This window comes from Bactrocera latifrons, unplaced genomic scaffold (genome assembly GCF_001853355.1).
Source record: "Bactrocera latifrons isolate USDA-ARS-PBARC rearing strain unplaced genomic scaffold, ASM185335v1 scaffold_7, whole genome shotgun sequence".
Classification (NCBI taxonomy): Eukaryota; Metazoa; Arthropoda; class Insecta; order Diptera; family Tephritidae; genus Bactrocera; species Bactrocera latifrons.
The window spans coordinates 1,535,869-1,556,365 of record NW_017537378.1 but is presented as its reverse complement, the minus strand read 5'-3'; the positions used below and the strand labels follow the sequence as shown (position 1 = coordinate 1,556,365).

The 20,497-nt window shown below is 37.5% G+C and overlaps 1 protein-coding gene across 2 annotated transcripts in view; it reads left to right on the top strand.

Moving 5' to 3' along the window:
• The window catches only part of LOC108975917 (GAS2-like protein pickled eggs), a 136,719-nt gene that overhangs the window by 62,625 nt on the left and 53,597 nt on the right, over positions 1 to 20,497 (top strand). The gene's annotated exons all lie outside the window — the stretch shown is intronic.

Sequence of the window (20,497 nt, the reverse complement as noted above, 5' to 3'; positions counted from 1 at the left end):
AAATCGGTTCACAACCACGCCTGTAATCTCGATTATCACTTTATCATGCGAGAGTATAAAATGTTCGGTGACACCCGAACTTAGCCCTTCCTTACTTGTTGTTTTATAAGTTTAATTTCCTCCATTGACAATGTAATTTGAAACATCGCAGCGAGCATAAGTTATTTTATGGGTCTTAAAGTTGACTCCACTGACTCCGAATTTCGTTTGTAAATTTTAATATCTTCGACACGTTGTTGGATCGTTTATCTTTCCATGATGAAGTGCCAAACCTTACCGAAGAGAAATTTCAAAATAGCGGGAAAAATATGACGTCACTTGCTGGCCCTAACGGTTTACTTTTGTAGTGCCGTATTGAAACCCTCTATATTAATTAAAAATCTATTATGAGGCAGCAAATTTGTTAAATATGCCATATGACTCTAAATAGTTTCCTCATTTAATATTCAGTCTTATGATTTTTCAGATTTGGTTGCATGTCATATTATTTTTTGTCTCTTACTTTAATTGTTTAGGTTTTTCCGAATCATTCCGAAGCGATCATAAACGATCATGCTATTAATTCACCTCATAACTTTTCTCATATCCCTTAATGTTAAGGCTCTGTCTCATAAACTTGTACACAATATTCCAAACTAAGGGTCTAGCAGACTATATAGTATTACAGAAAACCAACAAGTTTTTAAGAGTAAGTAACAGAAGTCAACGTCGAAGGCCCTATAAAGTATATAAATCAACAACTTGGAGAGCTGAGTCGATTTTGTCATGTTCGCCTGTCTGTATATACGCTAACTAGTCTCTCGTCTATTTGACGAGGGATCTTCCTCCAACCATATTGTTCAGATCGGACCACTATCAATATAAAAATATCTTTATACACTTTTATATTATAATAAACGCACCTGCGTAGCATATTAAAGGTTCATTACTATCGAAACTAACGTTTTTCTTGCTTCCTTTAAGTAATGAGTAAAAAAAATCTCAGCCGCGTGCCTTCAAGGCAATCACCTATGCAAAAAGCTGAGTTTCACTTTTATCAATTTCAGCTTAATGCGCTCACAATGTGAACCAAAATAAGAAACAATAAAGGTTTTCATTAATTTTAATGAACTTTTAATTTTCCGCGAACAATAGAATCGCACAGAATTTAATTATGCCGACTGACATTACCGAGTATGTGTAGGTTTGCAACTTTTACTTTCGATTCAATGCAACGAATGATAAGTCTGCGTGCAGACACAATGACAATGCATAAATTTTACCATTTATGCACATACATATACATAGGTATAATTGTGTGTGTATGTGAGTAACGGCGAGAGGGCGAAAATATGCACCTTGCAACCAACAGCTTGCGGCAATACGAACTTGCGCTGCACTTGGCAATGAATGATTATGCGCCGAAGAAGCTGCATGTGGCACATTTTAATGCATGGCTCACACGTTGCATGCGACACGTCCGTGCACACCAGCAATTTGTGTTTCGTTCACAAATTCACCCACACACACACACACACTTATTTGCTCGCTGTGACTTTATGGTACAAGTTGATGTTGCAGCTGCAGCATCTTTGTTGCGTTAGTATGTGTGTTGCTCGCTGTCGTTTGTGGCTGCCACACCGCGTCGCCACTTCCCCACCACGCCAATTAGTGCGATGTCAGCGTAATTTATTTGCCGCCACTGTTTGTTTATGTGCACTAAACGCAGCTTTTACGACCGCATACGTTTGTTGTTGTTGTCGCCTTTTTGTAATTACTTTTTGCTGTTGTTTTTGTTGACTGCCCTTCTCTGCTTTTGCCTGCTCATGTGGCGCTTTGTGTTGTTTTTGTTGCTGTTGTTGTTTTTGCAGTGCAATGAATGGGGCGTTTATGTGAGCATTGTCGCAATGGTTGTCGTTCTACGCAGCTATTCGCCATACGCACACATACATATATATACGCAGTTCCCGATTTTACTGTTGCTTGCAGTGTTGTTGTTGGGAGTCCTAAGCTCCCCGAGAGCTGATAAATGCCGCATAAAAGCAGTGCGCCCTTTCCACTAAAAAATTATGTGAACGCATTATTTGTGAAGTCATATGCCACCACAGTAGTTGCAACAAATAAATATGTTTACTGCACGTCGAGAAGAGCTCGGAAATATTTACCCCACAGCAAAAATGGTGGGATTCTCATATAATGGGAGCATAAAACTGGTCTCAAACGCTATTCTGAAATGCTATATTTTAGTTCTCTTTCGGCTTGGCTATGCTCTTCTTCTTCTTCTTTATTGGCGTAGACACCACTAACGCGATTATAGCCGTTGATCAAGCATACATAGTTTCTGGCATTTATTTTTCGAAATTTGGTTCGAACCCAGTCTCCGTCTGACTCCTGAACCCTGACGAGTGTAGTGGTTTGTAGTGTACCTGTTAGGTTACCACAAAAATAGCATTCTTTTATAAGAAGCGTTTTCAATTCAGAAATCGACGCGCTAGCTAGAAATTGCAGAGGAACTACCGATGGTTGTGAAGCCGTAAACTATAGTATAAACTCAAACATTAATACCCATTTTACTTCAAAATATCAAAATTTTGTGATTGTAACCACACTTTCCGCACAGACTAGTTTCGATCCAAGAGACATTGCTGTAGGGGGCGCTATTTTCTCCAGGAGGCATTGCGATATACGTTAAGCATTTATATAAATAAGTATATATAATATACATACATATATATTCGAGTATTTATACTCATCTGCACCCTACTTATAATGCATTTGTATGACAAAAAGTCCGGGGAGCCAGTTGCGTGTGAGTACATTGCTCTCGTCGCTCATCATCCGGTTCACAGAAATTAACTTTTGTTATTGTAGTGAGTACTGTGTTTTCCTTTTCCAAGTTGCCTGCATGATTTCATGCTGTTGCTGCCTTAAAACTGATTAAATAAATTATAATCCAAACACATTTGAAGACACAGAGCAATAAGCAATCTCACACAACTGTACTATATAAGTGACAGTGGGGGCGAATTTTCAATTATTATGTATTCATTCATATTTAATGCGTGCAAGGGAGCTGCACCTATGAGTGTGTGTTTGTATGTATGCAATTGCATGGAAAAATTAATATTTTCCTTTTTGGTGGGTAGGGTGCATTAAACTTTATTATCGTTATCATCTTGTTGTTATTTTTTCTTGGAACCCATGCATTTGGAATGCAATATTCGAAGGAAAGACTGCCAGCCTTAAGGCATGGAAGCCAATAAGACAATGGCCCGTTAAAAGCCCCAAAACTAGGGAGAGGCTAGCCTTACTGAGACCAAAGAATTCTTAGATCTCCTGCGACCGATCTTGGGTCAAAAGGCTTTAGCGACAGCGCATATCTCGATTGTGACGCAGCGCTGGCTAAGCTTCCGCGAAGCCCATTTAATAGTAGAACACAAGAAGATACGGAGCACCGACCCGCTTACATTCTACCGATAGCGGTAGGTGGCCTTTTCTTGCTATCTCATAAGCTTTGCAGTTTCCTGCGATTCCGCTGTTCCCTAGAAGCCATACCAGTCTTATCACAAACACACTCGATGTTATTGATAGCGAGGTTAGGCACTCTTTGACCAGCCCGGAACGCACTGCTAGTGAGTTCAAAACTAATATCACCGCACTGCTATCTGAGTCACTTCTCTGAAGGAGACTGCTCTCCGTAGCAGTAAATCTACTGCTACCTTAATGGCTGCAACCTCGGCATGGAAGACATCGAAAAGAGGTATAAAAAAAAAACATTTTGGTCCAAACCGATCTTTCCTTTCTTCGATGTCTCTTTAGAAACTAAAAGAAAACCATCGCATCGCAGAGAAGAACTTTAAATTTAGCTCCTTAATTTGGGGAAATCTTGGGCAAAAATTCAGCCTAATCGAAGCATAGCCGCTGTCTCTCAATTCGCTGAACTAAGTATATCAATGTCGTTATATTTCTCGTACAACTCATCGTTCCATCGGCTGCGGTATTCACCGTTGCCATGGGCAAAGAACCATAAGTTTACTACCTTTCTTTCGAAAACTCTTAACGTCGACTCATCAGACGTTGTTATCGTCTATGCCTCTGCACCATATAGCAGAACGGGRATAATGAGTGACTTATAGAGTTTAGTTTGTTTTCGACGAAAAAGTGTACTTTACTTACTTATCCATATGCTAGGAAGTAAAATTTTACCAATTTCAATTAGTATTACTACCATAAAAAGGTCAAATCGGGTAAAAGTTGGGTGCTCAGTCCAACTTCTCCAACAAATTTGCTTGTAATGCCTGATGTGGTTTTCAAATCACACCAATGAACCAAAGTTGAGATGCTCAGAATGACACAAGAAATTTTGTCTAGCTTACAGAGGAGAACTTAGATAAGTTTTCTGCTGTAGTTAATTTTTTTTTTATTTTTTTAAGATTAGTGGGACTGGTAACCAATGGGTTTTATCGAACTTATGTCCATGTTATTTATTATTTTAGCCCACGAATATAGCAAAATCAAGCACATCTTGCATTTAAATGCATTGTGACTGAAAGCGTTGCATTTCTCGCTGAGGAATTTGCAAACCCGACAAAAGCAGATGCCTTATTGACGCAAGCAATTAACAACACATTTACAACATAATAAAAAACACTTTTACTCATTTTATGTCTGCACATATTTCCATGTATACATACAAACACATACCGACTTTTGCTGCTCTTGTGCACACACGTACGTACATATAGCACGCTGACACCAATCAAGCGGAAACAAATATTTCAACATCTGCAACAACTCCACGGTCTATAGATAAGAAAGCGACGTTGCTGTTGAAAAAGGGGGTAATGGGAGTAGTGAACGAAGGCTTTTTGGAGCTACTATCGGCTGGTCTCTGTGCCGCCGCACATTGCATCCATCAAATTTCGATTAAAATACCGTCTGTTTATTTAACAGAAATGCGCATAAATGCAATACACACATTCATACATATGTATATACTTAAGCTGATATATGCGTGCGTGTGTTTGTTTTAACTCTTATATGGACGGAGCTAGGGGAGTTTCTAAAAATGTTCACACGTTGCGTAGCATTTTGCTTTGGTAGTTCGTTTCGGGTACACCTCCATCCCCCCCGGACTCCTCTTGTTGCTGTTGCCGTCGGCGCTGCCATCGATTTGGTGAAAAGTAAAGCTGCACTGCGTTGAGTAAATATTGGGTTAAGCGCAAAGTTTACTTAATATTCGCCGCTTCGACATACCTCAACGCCCTCCCTCCACAAACAATCGGGGAGCAATCATAAATGTGCCAAAAACAATATGTTCACAGAGGTAGGCGTGTTTGAGTTCAACCGCGCGGCTCGGTGTCGGTGGTGCCGCTGGTGCTGGTGGTGGCCATAAACAAAGCAAATCTCTTCTTTTCTAATGGTTTGCGTGGCTTTAAAGATGTGCAGCGTGTGGTTGCCACATGTTCTGCTGGATTTCAGTGCAACTCTTTGATGTCACTCACAACGTGCGGGAAGGTCATAAAAATGGGAAGGCAGCGCTTCTCAAGATTTGTAGCTTCGTGTCTTTTCTCAATTTTATTGCGGTATTTTGTTGTTCTTAGTGTTGTTGTAACTTACGAAAATTTTCAACTTTGCTGGAAAAACTAGAAAATAAACTTTAACAATGAAATGGCAGTGTGCGCAAAAGTTTGTATGAATGAATGAAATGGAAATGGGTTACATATGTATGTATGTATGTTTTGACATAAGCATATGAATGTATGAGAGTGGAGAGCACATATGAATCTCTGTGAACTTTTGCAGTAATACAAATGTCAATCAGCTTTGTTAACCACTGTTCAAAGTTCGCAAAACAGAAATTAAAATGTTTCTTTTGTGTACACTTTAGTAAGTAAAGGGTGATCTATTTCCAGGTTCCCTCTTTTCAAAGAAAAAACTCTGGAGCTTTAGCTTTAATTGGGAATGTTTATTATCATTCGAAAGAACATTCTTTGGTATTTGATTTGGTTATCTTCTATTATTATCTCTTTCAAATATTGGAAGCGGCTACGAATCAGATGGTTCATCCGTTGAGTCCAATTTTCGATGACTCGTTCGAGCTTTTAGACTTGTAACTGGTAATTAAAACGCGTAATTTTTTGCTCCAAGAGCTAAGATGATTGGCCGTATAGACTTTAGACTTTAAATATTCTCACATAAAAAAGTCGGACACTGTGATATCACTCGATATTGAATCATCTCGATCCGTCCCAAAACGTGAAATTATCTGCTCACCGATGCGATGTGTGAGAAATGACGCGTTTTTGTTGAAACCAAATGTCACCGAGATCATGAGGTTCAATTTCATTCATCAAATAGTCGGTTATGATGGCGCTATAATAGTCGCTATTGATGGTTACGGTCTCATCGGCATCGTTCCCTACGTCAGTCCGAGTGGCTGCGAACGGCGTCGAGGCAACTCTCCACGGTCTTCTCAGCTTTGGCTACTGCTAGACGCGGTCTATTCGGTCGGATATTATCCAATAATAATTGAAAATAATACCTCTACTTGAATTACCCGTTATAATACCCTTCACAGACATCAAAGTATTCTTATAAGAACTTTGTTTTGATCGTTCAGTGAAACATTTCTTCGGAGATTGCATCATTGCCTTGGACAATAACCCATTTCAAATTTGGTTAAGATATTTCGTCAAATAAAACAAGTTTCTCTAATAAGCAGTTCATTCCGAAGGTTCAGTTTGTATAGCAACTGCATGATATAGTAGTCCGATATCGATCGTTCCGACAAATGGGCAGTTTCTTGATGAAGAAAGAATGTAACGCAAAATATTTAATTATTTGTCAATATTTATTTTGTCGCCCTCAAAGTGAGAATACCAAATGTTATACTCTTTTTTACGCGTTCCACAGAGCGGCAACGTCAGTTCGGAGAAGAAGAAAAAGCCACCTGGAGCTAAATCTGGTGAATACAGCGGCGGATCAATATTATTCATAGCGTTTAAATTTGGTACCCTTTTTGAAAAGAGAGCTGTTGAGCTCTCTTGCCAACTCTCTAACACTTGCCTGACGATTTTCAATAACCATATCATTCACTTTTTATTATTTTCATCAAATGAAAAAGTCAAAGGTCGTCGAGAACGAGTCATGTCTTCAACCATCTCTCGACCGTCTTTGAAGGCTTTGCACCACTCGTAGGCTTGTTTTTTCTATAAAAACTTACTTACTTCAAAACTGTATTATAAATTGTTTCCAATATTTCACATTACTGCCATTGTTATGATTTACAAGAGCGTTGAGTGCTCGGCTCCGAACGAACATAGTTTCCTTTACATTTTTTCTCCTAGTTCATATATGTCTTTTACAGAGAGCACGAAAGTAACATTATTCCGCCGTCGGTTCTTGGTAAAAGTTGCCTAAAATATAAGCTCATCTCAAATAAAAGTAGAATATGCTAATTAAGAATCTTTTATTTGCAGCATACACTCCAAACAAATTATTCTACTCTAACGGTTTATTTTCTAAAAGTTCTTCTTAAATAGCACAATAAACTTTGTGAATCATACGTGAATTTGTATATGTTTTGCTTAAAAACAAACAAAAATTGAAAAAATTAAGCGCATTTATTCCCGTAAGCAACACATTTCAGTACCCAACTCAACACTCACACCGCAAACGGTCCTTGAACACTTCCGTGCGCAAAGTCTAGGTAAAAGTCCTCGCTAAAATTGCATGTTCACCTCCATTTGCCTCCCAACGGATTTTTATATGGAAAACGCCATTAATAAATTCAGAAAAGGATGTGCAAAATATTTAATGAGCGCTAGCTCAGTGGAGCACCGAATGCATGCCTCTGCTTCACAAAGGCTCCATCAGCCAGCGCTGTGACAGCAAGACAGCCACAACAACAGCAGCCTAGGCACTGCAGCGGTTATTGCAGCGCATGTCCTTGCAGCACGACGTGGCACACTGCCTTGTAGCCACAAGCGCAGAGAACGGACATGCATGAGCGCTCCACAAGGCACACAAAAGCACTCACACACTTATGCATGCATGCTGCTGATGTGTATGCATATGTATTGTGGGGGTGTGTGTGTGAAACGCGCAGTGGCTGTAATAATTTTTAAAAGGATTTTTCAACACGAAGTGGCATGTTTTCATGAAAACTGCACCAAAAGATAAATAAAATATGATAATAATCGAAGTGCCATGCCGTAGCACAGCCAGTGCTTTGCCGTTTAAAATCCATAAAAGCAAAGCAAAAGACAAGCAATGTAAAATGTAAGGATAACACAAATGGCTGGCCGAATCAGGACATGCTGTCACAGCGACAGAATAAATAAATAACCAACGACCAGTGACTTGGCGTATTGTGTTTGCAGTTGGTTGCTGAGGCGCTTTTAACAAGCCGTAATAGGCAAGCCGCCACAATGTTGGTGCACTGCCTCCATGAGGACACTTGGCGGCGCTCCAAATTGCATGCAAGTAATGGCTGTCATTTGCCGCAATAAGAAGACACTGGAAATGCAACATGACAATGTTATATACTATATATACCGTATGTGTGTTTGCTATGCCTAAGCTATTTTGCTCTATTATTTCAATAAATTGAAAACGAAAATAGTTATAATGAATAATTGGCGGCGTAGTACAAGTCCTTACACATTGCTTCTTGTTAAAAGAGAGAATGAAATTCTCAAGTTTTATATTAAATATGTTGTATTTTCTGTTAGTGTTAGTCCAAACAAGCACATTTTTCGTTAAAACTTATAGAAACAAATATCTTCAATTATTCTCTGAAATGGAAATTAGATCAAAAGCTAGCCATAAATTCCCTCATAAGTTGCAAAAATATAGCCAAATCGCAAAAGCATATCCACTCTCTTATATTGCATACGTTTTTTGGTAGGTTTTTGATCTGGCCTTTCCAATATTTCCAGTTGCGAAACGTCAAATCTACCCAATCCAGTCAAAGTCGGAACGGCGTTTTATGCTCTTGGTGTCTAGTGAGTCGAGAGTTACACATTTCTTTAGAGAGATTTCACTGGTGGAGTTTCTTAGTGAGATAAAATATTTGACTTGCTTCAATTGCTTTGAGATCTCTGAAAATAACCTTGTTTTTCTTTGATGAATCTAATCACAATTCAATTTTATGATTTCAAAATCTTACTAAAATACTGAAATTCTTTTACAGCTGTGGTGGTGGTTCTGAACATCATCTAGCAAACTCTAACGATGTTTGCAGGGTTATCAAGACCGAAAAAGGACTTAAAGTAATATTAGTTGAATAAAATTGTAAGAGCTTAGGAAATCGACAATATGCGTTCGTTTAAACAAAAGTCGTAGATACGTATCCAAAATTGACGCAGACTTATATCCAATGAGTGTTCTCAATTTCAGTTGATTTTTTAAGAAACGCTTTTCCAATATTATGGTAATACTAACGTATTCACTTTTACTCTAATTATTCTGTTAGTTATTTAGTTTAGATAAGCGACTTCTTTGTACTTTCGTTTGAAATTATTATGAAATGGACTTATTTTAAATCGATCTCTGATCAGCCTCAAACCGTTTGGGAATGTTGATGTCATGGTAAAGGCCGACCGACAGTTGTGCCAAAGTTACGTTCTTTGTCCACGCTGGCGTTAAAGTCACCAAGCACGATTTTGCCGTTGTGGTGGTAGGTGCGTTCCAAGTCCTCAAAGAAGGCATCTTTGGTCACTTCGTCCTTCTGTTCCGTCGAGGCGTGGGCGCCAATCAAGCAAATATTATATATTGGATAACTTCGCTTTCATGTGGGTTGGTGCTAGACGTTCATTCACTGGGGGGAATTCCAGGATTCGGCGACGGAGTCTCTCTCTCACCATGAATGCCACTTGAGCTCCATATATGGCCACCATGTTAAATGGCACAATAACCTACTAGTCCCAGCAATTTTCCCGTACATCGCACTTCTTGGACGGCAGTGATGTCAGCCCACCTATTTTTATCAACCAGCGTCACCATCCCAATTAAAGGATCGAACATTCAAGGTGTATGCCCTTAAGTCATTATCCTAAATGCTTTTGTTATAGTCGTCATCAAAAGGAGGGTTGTTCCGAGGCTGTTGCTTCATTTTCATTTGGAGCATTTTTTACTTGGCGCGTCCTAAAAGTGCATGGTTCGCCTTCTTACTTTAGCTCGCCTTCAAACGGACGTTCTTTGGCTACCCAGAAGGTACTTGGCCTAAGACCGGAAGTCATGAGTTGGTTGAGCCATATGTAAAAGAATCGTTTCTGGCCACTTCCAAGTGAATGCCAATCGGAGAACTTTCCTCACTTTCGTAAATTTCTACACAAGACTCCATCCTCCTGGATTAGCTCCAAATATATGATAATAATCATTATAATTGGGTTGTAATGTAATTAAAGACAAATTAAACACACTGTAATACCCGTCACAATTAAGAGAAGAACCTGACCCCGATCGTACAGTTTCTACATGCTATAGTGATCCGACAAGGGTCGTTCCGACAGCTGAGCAGCTTTCTGGGGAGAAAAGAACAATATTACAGGTCGATACTTCAAAAGCAGACGGTCAGACAGGCGGACACGGTTAAATCGACTCAGCTTTGATCTATCACACCTCTAATATACTTTATAAGGTCTTATATTACTTTATAAGGTATTATATAAATATAAATTCGATAGTTAAGCTGGACAATCCAAAAAAAAGCAAAACTTCTCCGGTGTTGATAACCTCCACACTAAAGATGGCCACCAGCAAAAGCAATTATTGCGCCACATTCACTCCCTTCTGGGCGATGACAATTTGCTTATTTGGTTTTGTTTCGCATTCCAAGTGGCTAACGATCAGAACAAAGAAGCTGCCTGCCGTGCATGTTTGGGCTTTATAAATACAACCTCCATAGACTTCGCGGCAAAAGTAGCGCCACCGACGTTGAGGCTGGTGTAAAAATGCGTCAAATGCCCGACACACACCGCGGTTGCACTTCGTGTATGCGAAACAAAAGGCGCCCGCGGCAAAGCTGCAGGCAACCAAACGGGACACCAGCTAGCCACCGCAGACAAAGAAACACTTTTTAATGGAAAAAGGAAAAGCAAATTGTGTGCATATATAAAGTGCAACAACAAACGTTCCCCAATTTCTGTTAAGCACGCATCCACCATTGGAGTCGGTGGTGTGTCTGTCGCGTTTCGCAAGTACTTGCTTGGTTTATATGCGTTTCATTGCACTCTAAGAATTTGCAATGTTGACAGATGCCGACAGCGTCTTCAATCGACGTACATACATTCATGGGCAAAATAAAAATAAGCAACACCAAACCAAAATAATCAAATGAATTTTTGGAATTGCCTTCTAGTACTAACACGCTGTACTTAGTACTTGGAGTGCTTGGGTATATGCAGTTATGAATTAGTATAGCTTAAGTCGACTTAAATTATTGGGAATAATTATATTTATTTTTAATTTCAATTCAATGAGCTAATGAATATATTCAGAGATTTTCTATTTTTTTTTTTTTTTGTAATAAAGAAGGCATTGAATACCGAATTTCGACAAATTATATTGGAATACTAGTGTTTCGAACTTAAGGGTTAACGGATTTCAAAAAATCAGATTTTTTATTGTCTTATTAACTTCTAGCATATTTTACTAAATTTTCAAGTTGATTCGAGTAATAGTTTCGGATATAGGCCTTGAGAACTTGTGCGCATGAGACCCGCTAGGCTAAGTGCGTCGCCTTTAAACTTATATTTCTCGAGAACTATTCAACTGATCTTCATGAAATTGTTCACAGATCTTTGAGATACAATTCTTAAAGACGATAGATTTTTTTTGCTGTGAAAAAAAATTCGCGAAATTTTTATTGAAATCTTAATTTTTTTTAATGTTTGCTAAAAATCCAATTTTAAGTTTTTTTCCTTCTTCCAAATTCTGCGTTAATATTTTATCTAAAACACGTATTTTTTCACCTTATATGATCCTGTAAGGAGTTATCCTGCCAACGCGGACGCATTTTTTTTCAAGGGGTCACCGGAAATGTCGTCGGAATGGCCAAGCTTAAAATATTCTTTTGAAGTTTCGGAATTTCTTTGTTAATAGTGTAACAATACAAAATTCTAATATAATATTTTATTTTTTATATGAGAAAACTATTGTTGAAAAATGCTGTTTTTTACGCGAGGAAGCCCATGCAACTCCTTCAATTTTCTGATATTTATTTTCATATATAAATTCATTCTTTAAAAATATTTTGTGATTCAAACTAATCTTTGGAATTGCGGCATTCTAAAATTCTGTCCACTGAAAAGGGTTCAGATTTGAGACAATTTCCCAGATATACAAAATAATATATGTACCATAACTTAAACCAGATTACGTCCACAACTCTCAATTTAAAATAGTCTAAACCCAAGTTTCACAGAATATATTTCAATACTTAAAAATTTTTTAATAATTCTTAAATCGAAAACCTTTAACGATGGGTATATAATAGAAAATCTAATAGTTCTCTCATAATATATTATACATGTATTGAAAAATAATATTCAAAATCGAAAATGCATTTTCAAATTTTTTAAAATTCCTCAAAGCTCGTAACGAAGTCTCGAACATTATGGTTCGAATATGCGCATGTAAACAGTATACACTTACATATATGTATGTATGTAAGTATATGTAAATATTCACGTACATCTTTCTAGTCGCCAATGCTTTTACAGCCTCTCCTGTCGAGCACATTCATCGTCAATCATCGCCACCCAAATTGACTTCAACGCAATTTGTAATTCGCTTAATTGCGGCATTACTTCTTGCGCTTCGTTGCACTTCTCGAAACACTCCAAACACATTCCCATCTCTTTTTGCTTGTTCTTTACACCACTCACCGCTACAGAATGGCGCAGTTTTGGAATCGAACGCACCACGCTGGCGTATTTCGGACGAACGTTGCCGTTGTTACAGGAACCATTTGCATTTCCTGCTCATATAAATGTGAAAAATAATTATTTCATTAAAGTCTGCGGCTAATGTGGCAATTTCATGTTAAAAATGTGAACGCCTTGCAACATTGGACGCATTTTAATTAGGCTGTTAGCAGTCGATGGGGTTATCCAGTGCATGGATCGGAGTACAAGTGTCTTGGCTATATTTGTTGACAACATTATAGCTCGGAAATGTGGCGTGAGCAGATTTTGTTAACAAGACTCGCCTCGATTCCATGCAACACTTCATTGCCACTGCTCCAATGTGAGCATTAAGAAGTTTCTGCTCAAGCAGCTGGACTGCACCGATTCTCAATTTCACCGTGCCGAAGTGGTTTATTAGGAGTGTGTGTGGGGACATTTACCGCTGCCAAGCTATTTTAAAGTGGGAAATTTTTAAATTAAATTACGACAATTATGAACTTATTTTTGGTATTTCATGCATATTCAAATTATGAAAATTTTCCTCTAGACTATTTGACCACATTTTAATGATAAGAGCATACATCTACGAGTCAGCGATTTTTGGTCAAAGGCTTGCGAAAATATTTATAAAACTGTAAACAACAAAATAATTATTTAGTACCATAGTATTGCCATAATAATTACTCGAATTGTTGTTGGTTTTCATTCTGATGTTTGAGGTTATATGGAACACTTTAGCGATTATTATTGTAGTAGATAGATTCTGATGAATTATCCGTCATATATTCTGAGGAAAAATAGATATGTTCGTTTTGCATGAAATAGGTCCTAGATTGTTGATGTGATTCCGGCCTTTTCCTCTCATGAAATCTAAAAATTCTCTCTAGAAGACAACTAAATTGCAAAAAAAAGTAACATCACTTTTCATAAATTTATAGGCGAAGCCTTTCACATTGAAAATCAATTTGAGTTTTGGTTATAAAATGGGTATATATTGGTTATATATCAGTTATATATGGGTATATCCGAGGTCAAGCTGAAAATTGTATGCTGCATAGATTCATTGAATCGTAAGCCATAAAAACTCAATTTCGAACTTTTATTTAACCAGAAGTTAACTTACACATAGCTGCTAAGCAGACATTGAGAAATGGTGAGGTGTGCCTCTTAAAACATAATAATTATAGCACCTCATTAATAGGTCTCTTGATTTTTCCTATAATATGTAGCCGTAAATATAATAATTCTGTGACAATTGTGTGAATGTCTGCAATAATCCCTTAACTAGCCATATGCTATCATTTCGTCACCTACGAAATTTATCACTACTTCGTTTGCAAAACAAATGCAAACATATACGATTGCAGTAAAATTATATACACACATATGCCCGCATCATTTTCTGTTGAAATGCACACAGAAAGCAAGGCGATAATTTTTTACGGCCACAAAGCGATTACACACTTCTACGCAGCATATTTAGCATTCGGTGAAATTCGTGAATTATTGAAATACTTGTCACAGGATTCGCATGTCCTTATCAGACGGCTGGAATCAACGTCGGAAAGTGCGAACGCGGGAACATTTGACGCAATTATTTTTATGGGTTTTCATGTGAGTAGCAGCGGGTTGAATAAATAAATCGTCGTTAAATTCGAGGAAGTCGCTGAGATTACATTCACACACACACATATTCGTATTCATTTAATTGCGCCGACGAAATCTGAGTTCCGGCGCAATCTCAACAAGCCGCATTTTCGACTTTAAACTAGTAGTCGCCGCTGCCCTATCCTTTTTCTCCTGTTTGTTGTGTTCGTGTGCGTTTTTTATGTGTGTCAAAAGTTAATGTCGCTGCTTGTTGTTGTTTTTTTCTGATATAGAGTAAACTGTGCCGCTGTGTCCTGCAACAGAACTCAATAAATAAAGGGTGGATTGCAAGGGGTATGCACTTTATGAGCACACAATATTTTTATAAAGAAAACCACACACACACACAGGCACAGACATGGGTCTATAGCGTTCAAACAATCAACCAACGTTTAACACATTAAGTGCGTCTGCTTTGTTGTTATTGTTTTTGCGATTTCCCTTCCTCGATATCGTAGTTATTGAAAAGAGTTGAAGGGAGGAAATATTGTCGCTCCTTGTGTGTACTCAAACGCCAAGTGTCACTTGGATGTCATTGGCAGTGTTGCACGGCCATATGTAAGCATAAACCGGGAACTGTTGAAGCCGTGATTTGTTGAATATTTATTTGTTTTTACTTTTCGATATTTTGTTATTTTTATTTTTATCGCTTTGGCATACTTTCGCTGTAGCTTAGAGGTGTGGGATGAGGGTAATAAAAAGGATATAAAGGGCTACTGGTAGAAAAAATATGTGTGTACATATGTATTAATCACTTATGCTCGTTCGACTCCAGTGAAAATTATTGGCTGATAAACTTCGTAGTTGTGTTGGTTCGGACGGAACTAGGATATCCGGATTATGGATATTGTCGGTCAAAACTTTTCTAATATCTGACCGCTCCTATATTATACTACCTGGACCACCTGGTCTAATCTTTGATGATTTGCATAGACTAGTGTCGGGCTTCTCTTATGTTAAACCGCTTGGTTCAATCTTTGAGTCTCGTGCGAAAACTAATATATCCTAACTCCGTAAAACTTTTATGGCATAACTTTCCTGCTATCGCCACCTTTCCATATAGTTATATTATGTCCATTCTATGTCAAAAACTTAGGTTAGGTCGTAGGGCTGAGCCTTGCACTAAACACAGGTTCCAGACAGGATCATCACCTTACCCTTCTAGTTGAGTCTAAGACAATGCAGACGGCTAATGCCAAATCAAGTAATTTCTTCAGGTTCGCAGAAGGTTTTTCAACCTCAGTGTAGTAAAAGCTGCGTAGCCAAGAAGAAAGTGCTTGGATGACTCCATTTCGACTCCTTCCATAGAGTTTTGACTTTTTGCAAGTGACAAGATAAAAATGTAGCCTTACCGCATGTGAACCTATAAGGCAGTGGCCGTCAGAACACTTAACATTGCGGCGGAATGAACCTTGAGCGCTAAACTAAAAACGAATAGGAGATTCCAAGTGTAGCCAGGTATTTCTCCACCTGGTTTTTTTTAACGGATCGGAGGTATTCCTCTTCCTCTGCTTCACCTGACGGTATTTCAACCAGTAGTTACAAAGAAGGTGTGTTTTCATCCATAGTTCTTAATTATATGAACTATGTCAATGTCGTCGTAAATTTCGTACGGCTTATCGTTCCAACGTATTCGCCATTGCTAACGCGGAAAGGACCACAAATCTTCGGCAGAACCTTTCTTTCGAAAACTCGTAACGTCGACTCATCACCCATGCCTCTGCACCATATAACAGGACGGGACTAATGAGTCACTTGTAGAGTTTGGTCTTTGTTTGTCGAAAAAAGACTCACAATTGCGATCACAATTGTCTATTCAGTATTTAATTAACTTAAAATATCCACCATGCTTTCAGCCTTTCGGCAAATATTATTCGAGATATTTTAATATTTCAAAACGAAAGTGATTGATGTAGTATCTGTCGGCTTAAGCTTAAGCTAAAGTCTCGCCTGTGTGGGAGAACCAAGTGGATTAGTTCTCCATTATTTTCGAAGAATTTCCAATTTGTTGATTTGCGCAGGCATTAAAGCACACACATACGCAGCTAAAGCCTCTGAAATGGTGCTGTACTTAATATTAAATTTTTGCTGATTTAAGTGGAATGCAGTAAAGTGGTTCCGTGTAGAAACTGATACAAAATACTCGTATTTCAAAACAACTGCTCACATATACATATATACACAAGCGTACACACATAGTTACACACGATTCATTTTACTTATAACAACACCTCGATCTCGCTGTAACTGTCGCTGTAGGGGCCATGTGACATATGTGCTGGAACACCTACTACATGGGGCCGCATAAGACCTCGCGTCAGTGCGTTGCTGCCACAGCATTTATCGCTAATTTATGCACTGCACATACACACACGCACACACACTCATACACTCATACAAACGGCAGTTCATTTGATCGTGTCCGACAATTCGAGCCCCCAACGCTATCAGTGCGCTGGAGCTTGGAGCTTGGCTGCGCAGCTCAGGCAGGTGACACCCGGTCATGCTGGTGGGGCTGGTGTGTGTAATCTGTACGACGAGTAGTCGCGCATACAGTAGTCAGTGCCAATGGCCAGCGACTAATGGTTAGTTCTGATTACTAGCGACGACGTAAAGACCGATCGCCGGCGAGTGCTCAACAACTGGAATATGCTGCAGTGGCCAGTGTCGCTGTTGCTGGGCAGACATGCCAACAGAAGGCTGCATGTGCAAGGAGTATGTGCGGCTGTGCACGTAGCGTTAATTTGCTAGCAAATCGTAAACACTTGCGATAAGTTCTCCTCAATCATGATACGAGCGGCTGGCGTTCGACCGCTGCAAGCTGACGTTGACGGCAACCCTGATTACAATGCTAGCCGAGGCAACTATGCCATGGTATGTATATCTAAAATTGTATAAATACTCTCTAGTTCCTACTAAGTTTGCGGTAATTTTATTTACTTATCGCCTTACTGTTATCAGCGTTGGTAATTTGCGCTTGGCATACTCATAGCCGCCGAAGGCAGCAGCATTTCAATTTGCCTTTGCGCTCAGCCATTGAAATTGGACAAAGTGAAAAGCCAATTGAATAATTTGTTGTATCGGACAAAAATGGATTGGAATGCAATAATTGCACCAGTGCGAAGGCGTCAATGGCAAAAATATTGATATGCATATCCATGTATGTGTGTATATACTCGTAAGTATGCGAAAATATGCATATCTGAGTGCAATAAAAGTATCCCGAAAATGTTGATTAATCGAATGAAGAAAATAATAATGAAGCAGGTGGCCCGAATTTCGGCTGCCATTGACTACATTCACACGTATATATATAGAAGTATGTGCGTATATTATTTAACCAAATAAGGATATTGTGAAATAAATATGGCTGATTTTTTAAGCGGCTAAGGGGCTTTAGACTGCCGAAAAATACCTATTTTCTCCAATTTTTTTTATATCAAGAAAATAAATTATTATTTTTTTGGAACTTTTCAGCTTATTAAAGAGCAATATTTGTATAATATTTTGTGATGTTTTTTTGGAAATTCGGTCTTTGGCAGCTATTTTCTGCAGGCGCGGTGGTCAGTATAATCAACAAAGGGTTTATCTAAAATCAAAAAATTAAATTTCATCGGTTAGTGGATAAGTATAGATCATGTTTATTCAAAAGCTTTGGAAAAAATTTATATTTTGCCAAATTTGCTAACAAAACAGTATGTTTTAAGTCTAATTTTTACCATAAATATTAGTTGTAATAGACAAAAATCCCTCGATCAATCACGAGATCATCCTATATTGGAGAACTGTGAAATTTCAATAAACTCACTTAACTAGTTTCCGAGAAATCTTGATCACTGACTTTGAAAACGATGTTCCGAGAAAAATACGATCAAAGATTAAATTGCCGACCGATCTAGCCTGATGGGTCGCTTTCCCAAAGGTTCTATCGGCGAAATGGTAGAATAAAGATGATGAAAAATAGCAATTTATCTAACATTGAGAGAATTCTAGTAACAATCCGTCTAAGAAAATTAAAAAAAATGCCACTTTTAAAATCTAACGGAATCACTTAACAAGTAGAAGAAAAGTTCTTTCTCAAGCTGAAATTATAAAACTGAATAGATATTGTAGCGAAGACCAAATTGGAAAAATTAAAAACACTGCTTGTATAAGACTGAGAAAGAACAAACCATCGTAAGTACTCATGGATTATATTATAAAATTTTCTTGTGTTAATCTGATCATTATTGACTTGATTTTTTTTTTTGTGGGTGAAAATAATTATATATTTTTTTCGTTTTAATTTTTTCTTCTTTATAATATATTTTATGTATTTTCTGATAAGTATCAAATATTTGAAAGAGATTTTAAAGCATTTTAAAAAGAGCCTTTCCTTTAGACTTAAACTCTAATTAATTTTTCAACTACTTTACATTTACATTGATCAGCTTAAATCGTAATAATAAACAATATTTAAATTGTGTTGCAGAAACAAAGACGAGATCGTATTTGAAAAAAAAAACAACATATAGTCTTTGAGAGAATGACTCACATTTTGTCAAAATTTCGTTAATACTTAAAAACCCTTCAATAGAGCCAGTCATAATAAAATTCAATTTTATTTCGACTGAACTTTTATTTTATTTCGAACACAGACACAGCTTAGAAAAAAATTTCAATTGCACTAAATTGTTAAATTTTTTTTATATTATTTTTTTAAGTTTGTGGTTAAGCTTTTTCAATTTTCACAATTTTTTTTTTTAATATTTCTTTACTTAAAATCCAAACACACATTTTTCTTTTACTTTATCAACAATTATTTTTAAACGCTCAACAACTTTAAAAATAACAGACTTTTTGGGTCATAAAATTCAGCGCATTTTGGGTTACAGCGCTGTTATCAATAAGACCTACCGACCACAAAAAGTCATGCTGCGCTCGCTGCGTTTTTATTTAATTTTTGACTTCATTATTTTTTGTGTTATTGTTATAATTTTTGTTTTCGCCGTTTAAGTAGATTAAAAACCAACGGCACAGTTTGAGATTTCCTCCTTTGTGAGCAAATTTGACAAAATCCGACAGCACTAAATTGGCAGAGTTCTACTTAAAATCGTCTGAGTCGCTCATCCAATGCCAACAAAATTCAAATTAAATCATAAATTATTAAAGAATTGCGAAAGCATGCAAAAAAATTTTTAACGGCTCGACGCATCAAGCTTTGTCGGCCGCAATTGAATTTATGCGATCTTAAAAGCACTCATACATATGCACATTAATGCAGATCAATTTACACGGAGCCAAAAAAATAAAAAATCACCTATGCGGGAGATGTTCGAAAGATCATTGTGAGCACCTTAGCTTTAAGGTATCCCAATAAAATTTATTAATGTTTTAAACTTCGCCTTAAAAATCGCTTGCTCGAAACCGGTTTTAGACCCATAGTCTCTTAGGCAAAGCTGCTCAAAATGATCCGTACAAATTATCCGCATATGTTATTTATCGTAAACAATATTTACCCGCTCTAATATAGTGGATACAATGTATTTAAGAATTTGTACAAAGTTGATTTTTTTTTTTTTTCGTTTGCGCATAATGCCATTTTTGTGGGGATAATGTTATTACTCATTTATCATAGAGTTTAGTTTTATTATTGATGGTAAAAACTTCAAGTATTTTTTATACAAACTAATAATGTCGCTATGAAGTTAAGGTCGTCTATTAATTGCAAAGACAATTTGTACAACCGATTTCTTAAACTTCTAACAATATTAAAAAGATGAATTCATTTTTGGTTACTATGAGCCCGCGAAGTCGTTTGAAGAGTTTATTGTTTTTAGAACATAATGTCTTAGGCTTTACATTCTTGTAAACAACGCACCTTTCGTCGTCAGTAACAATGAGCATAAAAAATGGTTCACTTCTTTGGTATTCGATAAGAAAAAGACAGTCGTTAATGCGACGAAGCAAATTGCGTT